Source organism: Coregonus lavaretus (genome assembly GCF_964263955.1).
Source record: "Coregonus lavaretus genome assembly, chromosome: 11".
Lineage (NCBI taxonomy): Eukaryota > Metazoa > Chordata > Actinopteri > Salmoniformes > Salmonidae > Coregonus > Coregonus lavaretus.
In genome coordinates, this window is record NC_139998.1 from 58,603,142 (window position 1) to 58,612,387 (window position 9,246).

Consider the following 9,246-nt stretch of genomic DNA (forward strand, 5'->3'; position numbering starts at 1 on the left):
TGTGGAAGATCTGGGTGGAATTCTGCTGGATGGCATCAATCTCTACCTGGTGAGGAGGCAGCTTCCTGGGCTCCATCCTGATAGACAACACACATTACAGTACAACCACCCTAACCCCTAACCTCTAACCTCTAACCTCTAACCCCTAACCTCCACCTGGTCTGGAGGCAGCTTCCTGGGCTCCATCCTGATAGACAACACACATTACAGTACAACCACCCTAACCCCTAACCTCTAACCTCTAACCTCTAACCTCTAACCTCTAACCTCTACCTGGTGAAGAGGCAGCTTCCTGGGCTCCATCCTGATAGACAACACACATTACAGTACAACCACCCTAACCCCTAACCTCTAACCCCTAACCTCTAACCCCTAACCTCTAACCCCTAACCTCTAACCCCTAACCTCCACCTGGTCTGGAGTCAGCTTCCTGTGCTCCATCATGAAGATGGAGGGGGTTTGGGTCAATAAAGGGTTTAGTTTATTTAGGAAGAACATTGAAGTTCAGATTCCAACAGAATATACAATATATACCCCATACAGCGCCTTCAATATATACCCCATACAGAGCCTTCAATATATACCCCATACAGAGCCTTCAATATATACCCCATACAGAGCCTTCAATATATACCCCATACAGCGCCTTCAATATATACCCCATACAGCGCCTTCAATATATACCCCATACAGAGCCTTCAATATATACCCCATACAGAGCCTTCAATATACACCCCATACAGAGCCTTCAATATATACCCCATACAGAGCCTTCAATATATACCCCATACAGAGCCTTCAATATATACCCCATACAGCGCCTTCAATATATACCCCATACAGAGCCTTCAATATATACCCCATACAGCGCCTTCAATATATACCCCATACAGCGCCTTCAATATATACCCCATACAGAGCCTTCAATATATACCCCATACAGAGCCTTCAATATATACCCCATACAGAGCCTTCAATATATACCCCATACAGAGCCTTCAATATACACCCCATACAGCGCCTTCAATATATACCCCATACAGAGCCTTCAATATATACCCCATACAGCGCCTTCAATATATACCCCATACAGCGCCTTCAATATATACCCCATACAGAGCCTTCAATATATACCCCATACAGCGCCTTCAATATATACCCCATACAGAGCCTTCAATATATACCCCATACAGCGCCTTCAATATATACCCCATACAGCGCCTTCAATATATACCCCATACAGCGCCTTCAATATATACCCCATACAGAGCCTTCAATATATACCCCATACAGAGCCTTCAATATATACCCCATACAGCGCCTTCAATATATACCCCATACAGAGCCTTCAATATATACCCCATACAGAGCCTTCAATATATACCCCATACAGAGCCTTCAATATATACCCCATACAGAGCCTTCAATATATACCCCATACAGAGCCTTCAATATATACCCCATACAGCGCCTTCAATATATACCCCATACAGAGCCTTCAATATATACCCCATACAGCGCCTTCAATATATACCCCATACAGAGCCTTCAATATATACCCCATACAGAGCCTTAAATATATACCCCATACAGAGCCTTCAATATATACACCATACAGCGCCTTCAATATATACCCCATACAGAGCCTTCAATATATACCCCATACAGCGCCTTCAATATATACCCCATACAGCGCCTTCAATATATACCCCATACAGAGCCTTCAATATATACCCCATACAGCGCCTTCAATATATACCCCATACAGCGCCTTCAATATATACCCCATACAGCGCCTTCAATATATACCCCATACAGAGCCTTCAATATATACCCCATACAGAGCCTTCAATATATACCCCATACAGAGCCTTCAATATATACCCCATACAGCGCGCCTTCAATATATACCCCATACAGAGCCTTCAATATATACCCCATACAGCGCCTTCAATATATACCCCATACAGAGCCTTCAATATATACCCCATACAGAGCCTTCAATATATACCCCATACAGCGCCTTCAATATATACCCCATACAGAGCCTTCAATATATACCCCATACAGCGCCTTCAATATATACCCCATACAGCGCCTTCAATATATACCCCATACAGAGCCTTCAATATATACCCCATACAGAGCCTTCAATATATACCCCATACAGCGCCTTCAATATATACCCCATACAGAGCCTTCAATATATACCCCATACAGCGCCTTCAATATATACCCCATACAGAGCCTTCAATATATACCCCATACAGAGCCTTCAATATATACCCCATACAGAGCCTTCAATATATACCCCATACAGAGCCTTCAATATATACCCCATACAGCGCCTTCAATATATACCCCATACAGAGCCTTCAATATATACCCCATACAGCGCCTTCAATATATACCCCATACAGAGCCTTCAATATATACCCCATACAGCGCCTTCAATATATACCCCATACAGCGCCTTCAATATATCCCATACAGCGTCTTCAATATATACCCCATACAGCGCCTTCAATATATACCCCATACAGAGCCTTCAATATATACCCCATACAGAGCCTTCAATATATACCCCATACAGAGCCTTCAATATACACCCCATACAGAGCCTTCAATATATACCCCATACAGAGCCTTCAATATATACCCCATACAGAGCCTTCAATATATACCCCATACAGCGCCTTCAATATATACCCCATACAGCGCCTTCAATATATACCCCATACAGAGCCTTCAATATATACCCCATACAGCGCCTTCAATATATACCCCATACAGAGCCTTCAATATATACCCCATACAGAGCCTTCAATATATACCCCATACAGAGCCTTCAATATATACCCCATACAGCGCCTTCAATATATACCCCATACAGAGCCTTCAATATATACCCCATACAGCGCCTTCAATATATACCCCATACAGAGCCTTCAATATATACCCCATACAGAGCCTTCAATATATACCCCATACAGAGCCTTCAATATATACCCCATACAGAGCCTTCAATATATACCCCATACAGCGCCTTCAGAAAGTATTCACACCCCTTGAACATTTCCACATTTAGTTGTGTTATAACGTGGGATAAAAAATTGATGTAATTGTAAAAAAATAAAAAATAACAATCTACACAAAATACTCTAATGTCAAAGTGGATTTTTTAAAATAAAATGTGTTACTAAACAAGAACACAAAAACGAATATATCTTGATTAAATAAGTATTCAACCCCATGAGTCAATACATGTTAGAATCACCTTTGGCAGCGATTACAACTGTGAGTGTCACACCCTGGCTCTGGGACTCTATTTGTTGAGCCAGGGTGTGTTCATTCTATGTGTTATATTTCTATGTTGGGGGTTCTAGTTTGTTGTATTCTATGTTGGCCTGAGTGACTCCCAATCAGAGGCAACGAGTGTCAGCTGTTGGCTGGTTGTCTCTGATTGGGAGCCATATTTAACTGTCTGTTTTTCACTTTGTGTTTGTGGGTTTTTGTTCCGTGTTCGGTCATTGTCACCGTGGACTTCACGAGTTGTTTGTTGTTTTGTTTATGGTGTATATTATCACTGAAGATAATAAATAACCATGTTCGTTCAACACGCTGCGCATTGGTCTACTTCTCTCCCTGACGATCGTGACAGTGAGTCTTTCTGGGTAAGTGTCTAAGATCTTTGCACACCTGGAGTGCACAATATTTGCACAATATTTTCACAACTCTGTCAAGTTGGTTGCTGATAATAGATTTTCAAGCCAATTTTAAGTCACAACTGTAACTAGGCCACTCAGGAACATTCATTGTCTTCTTGGTAAGCAACTCCAGTGTAGATTTGGCCTTGTGTTTTAGGTTATTGTCCTGCTGAAAGGGGAATTTGTCTCCCAGTGTCTGTTGGAAAGCAGACTTGAACCAGGTTTTCCTCTAGGATTTTGCCTGTGCTTAGCTCTATTCCGTTTAATTTTATCCTAAAAAACTCCCCCAGTCCTTGCCGATGACAAGCATACCCATAACATGATGCAGCCACCACCATGCTTGAAAATATGAAGAGTGGTACTCAGTGATGTGTTGTGTTGTGTTGGATTTGGACCAAACATAACGCCTCGTATTCAGAAAAGTTCATTTCTTAGCTAATTTCTTAGCAGTTTTACTTTAGTGCCTTATTGCAAACAGTGTGCATGGCAACTGAGTTAGGAAGGACGCATGTATCTTTGTAGTGACTGGGTGTATTGATACACCATCCAAAGTGTAGTTATTAACTTCACCACGCTCAAATGGAATGTCAATGTGTGCTTTATTTTTACCCATCTACCAATAGGTGCCCTTCTTTGCGAGGCATTGGAAAACCTCCCTGGTCTTTGTGGTTGAATCTGTGTTTAAAATTCACTGCTCGACTGAGGGACTTTACAGTCCACCGGGTCGTGGTACTGATCCAGTTTCTGCTGTTCTGCCTGTGGCTACGGAACCCTGACCTGTTCACCTGACCTGCACACAGGCGTACACACAGTGAATCCATGCAACTTATTATGTGACTTGTTAAGCAAATGATTACTCCTGAACGTATTTAGGCTTACCATAACAAAGGGGTTGAATACTTACTGATTCAAGACATTTCAGCTTTTCATTTTTTATTAATTTGTAAAAATTTCTATAAACATAATTCCACTTTGACATTATGGAGTATTTTGTGTTGACCAGTAATACAAAATCAATTTAATCCATTTAGAATTCAGGCTGTAAAACAACAAAATGTGCAAAAAAGTCAAGCGGTGTGAATAGTTTCTGAAGGCGCTGTATATGTGCTGTCGTCTATAGTTTATCCACATGATGTATCTCCCACCTCAGAGATCCCTGTAGGCGCTGTAGGCAGTCAGGGGCCAGGGTTTCACGCCGCCGGGACTCCAGGAAGCGCTGGGTGTGTTTGAGCAGCGACTGGCTTGGAGGGAAGAGACCACAACACAGCCACAGCAACTGCCAGCCCTGCTCCAAACTGAACCTGTTACAACAACAACATCATCATCATTACCATCATCATCATTACCATCATCATCACTACCATCATCACTATCATCATCATCATTACCATCATCATCACTACCATCATTACCATCATCATCATTACCATCATCATCATTACCATCATCATCATTACCATCATCATCACCATCATCATTACCATCATTACCATCATCATCATTACCATCATCACTACCATCATCACCATCACCATCATCATCATTACCATCATCACCAGAGATCACAGCACAGGCACAGTTGCTGCCAGCCCTGCTCCAATCTGAACCAGGGTTGGGTAGGTTACTTTCTAAATGTGATCAGTTAGTTACTAGTTACCTGTCCACAATTGTACTCAGTAACGTAATCTGACTACATTCAGTTACTTTTGTCTGCCACAGGACCAGTGCTTGAAGTGCTCATATTTTTTATATCATTATTAGGAGGTTTCAAGTTTCAAAGTATATACAGGCTCAGTGCCACTACCATAATTACAGTGTGCAGGGTTACTGGAGTAATTGAGGTACAGGGTTGGGTAGGTTCCTTTCTAAATGTGATCAGTTAGTTACTAGTTACCTGTCCACAATTGTAAATCAGTCAGATACATTTGTATGACTTTCCCCTTAAGAGGCATTAGAAGAAGACTAAAAGGATCCATCAAACACATTTGGTGTGTCATCATAGTGGTCTCTGATTGGTGGTCATCATTTGTTGTGTCATCATAGTGGTCTCTGATTGGTGGTCATCATTTGTTGTGTCATCATAGTGGTCTCTGATTGGTGGTCATCATTTGTTGTGTCATCATAGTGGTCTCTGATTGGTGGTCATCATTTGTTGTGTCATCATAGTGGTCTCTGATTGGTGGTCATCATTTGTTGTGTCATCATAGTGGTCTCTGACTGCTGTTCAGACTCGCTCAGGTGGAACAAACTCCAGGGCTTGACATTCAGGTAAATTTGCCAGTGCCAACTGGAAGCTACTGGCCCGAATGAAAAAAAGACTGTCCCGTAGGCTTGGGACCTGGATACACTGGCCAGGGCCAAGATCTAACAGGATAGTGGATGATGCGTGCATAATTTAATATCCGATGATTTTATCTTTAATTTGCGGGCTGAGTAAGCTAGCCTATAGCCTATAATAACAACCTTCCCTCCATACACAAATAATTACATTTTAACTTGACAATATCATATTTACATTTGAAAATAAAACCTTTGCGTTCGGTGTTACTGTTAGAGATTTTGAACAGTCAGCAGGCTACAGTTGAATAAAATCAGTTTTATATTTTGCTTAATTCCGTTTTCCCCGTTTTGTTTATTCGGGTTTCTGAGTTTTCCTATATATTTTTTAAGGTTTTACTTTTACATTTACGTCATTTAGCAGACGCTTTTATCCAGAGCGACTTACAGTTAGTGAGTGCATACAATATATATATATATATTTTTTTTTCATACTGGCCCCCCGTGGGAATCGAACCCACAACCCTGGCTTTGCAAACGCCATGCTCTACCAACTGAGCTACATCCCTGCCGGCCATTCCCTCCCCTACCCTGGACGACGCTGGGCCGATTGTGCGCCGCCCCATGGGTCTCTCAAAAGAAATACAACAATTGGATGTTCTAGTTGCCCTTTAATTCAACCTAGCATGAGACCATTGTGTTTGGCTAGCGGTGTTTCCGTACTGTACAACGCAGACCTACAGTGTAGAGGTGCAAAACAAATGCCCTCCTCCATTGATACAAATCATGATATAATTCTACCAGGTAGGCCTACTTTGCAGTCACCATTTAATTGGGAAGGTATTTTGGGAAAGACTTTAGAAATGTTTCATTCAAACAGCGCATGCTGACTGAACTGCGCATCACAGAGATTCAACCAAGACTTTGGACCAAAGTTTTCAACACCTGGTCTGCATGCTATTGTTGCCTTAGTTAGCATTTACTGGTAGATCTTAGTTTAAACGTCTTTCCTACATACAGTGCATTCGGAAAGTATTCAGACCCCTTGACTTTTTTTTCACATTTTGTTTACGTTACAGCCTTAATCTAAAATCGATTAAATTGTTTAGTTTTTTTCTCATCAAACTACACACACACACGAGTGAGTGAGTAGGTGTGTCCAAACTTTTGACTGGTACCCTATATATAGGCTAGATGATGATGATGATGATGAATGCATTGTTAAATAGGCCTACAGTGGATTGATGCGTGTTGAATATAATTACTATTGGAGTGTATAATTGTCATGGTGTTTACATCAAATGCAACGTAGCCCCCAAAAAACTAAGCGGAATATAGGCTACAGTTGCCAGCAGTAATCCTACCACGTAAGAGAAAGACACACTTCTTTTTAACCTAAAATAAAGAAAATCTTAAATTTTATGAGTAGACCCTCCCGCATTTGAGAGGCTTACGGTATTATAATAGCCTGCAGATGAACATTATAGCTCAATGCTATTTTGGAAGACGCAGGTGTCACACAGACGTTAGTCAGGCGTCGGTATCACGACATGTCAGTCAGACGTTAGTCAGGCGGTGGTATCACGACATGTCAGTCAGACGTTAGTCAGGCGGTGGTATCACGACATGTCAGTCAGACGTTAGTCAGGCGGTGGTATGACGACATGTCAGTCAGACGTTAGTCAGGCGGTGGTATCACGACATGTCAGTCAGACGTTAGTCAGGCGGTGGTATCACGACATTTCAGTCAGACGTTAGTCAGGCGGTGGTATCACGACATGTCAGTCAGACGTTAGTCAGGCGGTGGTATGACGACATTTCAGTCAGACGTTAGTCAGGCGGTGGTATCACGACATGTCAGTCAGACGTTAGTCAGGCGGTGGTATCACGACATTTCAGTCAGACGTTAGTCAGGCGGTGGTATCACGACATGTCAGTCAGACGTTAGTCAGGCGGTGGTATGACGACATGTCAGTCAGACGTTAGTCAGGCGGTGGTATCACGACATGTCAGTCAGACGTTAGTCAGGCGGTGGTATCACGACATGTCAGTCAGACGTTAGTCAGGCGGTGGTATCACGACATGTCAGTCAGACGTTAGTCAGGCGGTGGTATCACGACATGTCCGTCAGACGTTAGTCAGGCGGTGGTATCACGACATGTCCGTCAGACGTTAGTCAGGCGGTGGTATCACGACATGTCAGTCAGACGTTAGTCAGGCGGTGGTATCACGACATGTCAGACGTTAGTCAGACGGTGGTATCACGACATGTCAGTCAGACGTTAGTCAGGCGGTGGTATCACGACATGTCAGTCAGACATTAGTCAGGCGGTGGTATCAGGACATGTCAGTCAGACGTTAGTCAGGCGGTGGTATCACGACATGTCAGTCAGACGTTAGTCAGGCGGTGGTATCACGACATGTCAGTCAGACGTTAGTCAGGCGGTGGTATCACGACATGTCAGTCAGACGTTAGTCAGGCGGTGGTATCACGACATTTCAGTCAGACGTTAGTCAGGCGGTGGTATCACGACATGTCAGTCAGACATTAGTCAGGCGGTGGTATCACGACATGTCAGTCAGACATTAGTCAGGCGGTGGTATCACGACATTTCAGTCAGACGTTAGTCATGCGGTGGTATCACGACATGTCAGTCAGACGTTAGTCAGGCGGTGGTATCACGACATTTCAGTCAGACGTTAGTCAGACGGTGGTATCACGACATGTCAGTCAGACGTTAGTCAGGCGGTGGTATCACGACATGTCAGTCAGACGTTAGTCAGACGGTGGTATCACGACATGTCAGTCAGATGTTAGTCAGGCGGTGGTATCACGACATGTCAGTCAGACGTTAGTCAGGCGGTGGTATCACGACATGTCAGTCAGATGTTAGTCAGGCGGTGGTATCACGACATGTCAGTCAGACGTTAGTCAGGCGGTGGTATCACGACATGTCAGTCAGACGTTAGTCAGGCGGTGGTATCACGACATGTCAGTCAGACTTTCAATGGTAGGCAACAGCAGCTCATTCGGCTCATTATTGGCTCTTCAATCCCCGACAGATGATTCTGCTCAAGCTAGGCTGTGTGTGCGTGATAAATAATCTACTTAACGAACTAACAGTTTCGGGAATTCTTCCGTTTTTTCACCAATTATATAGGCTAGATTGAAAATAGCATTATTACAACAACAACAAATGAACTGGGCCAAGCGGGCCACTGACATGGGTGATTGACTGGCCCGGAGGGTTTCCAAAACTTC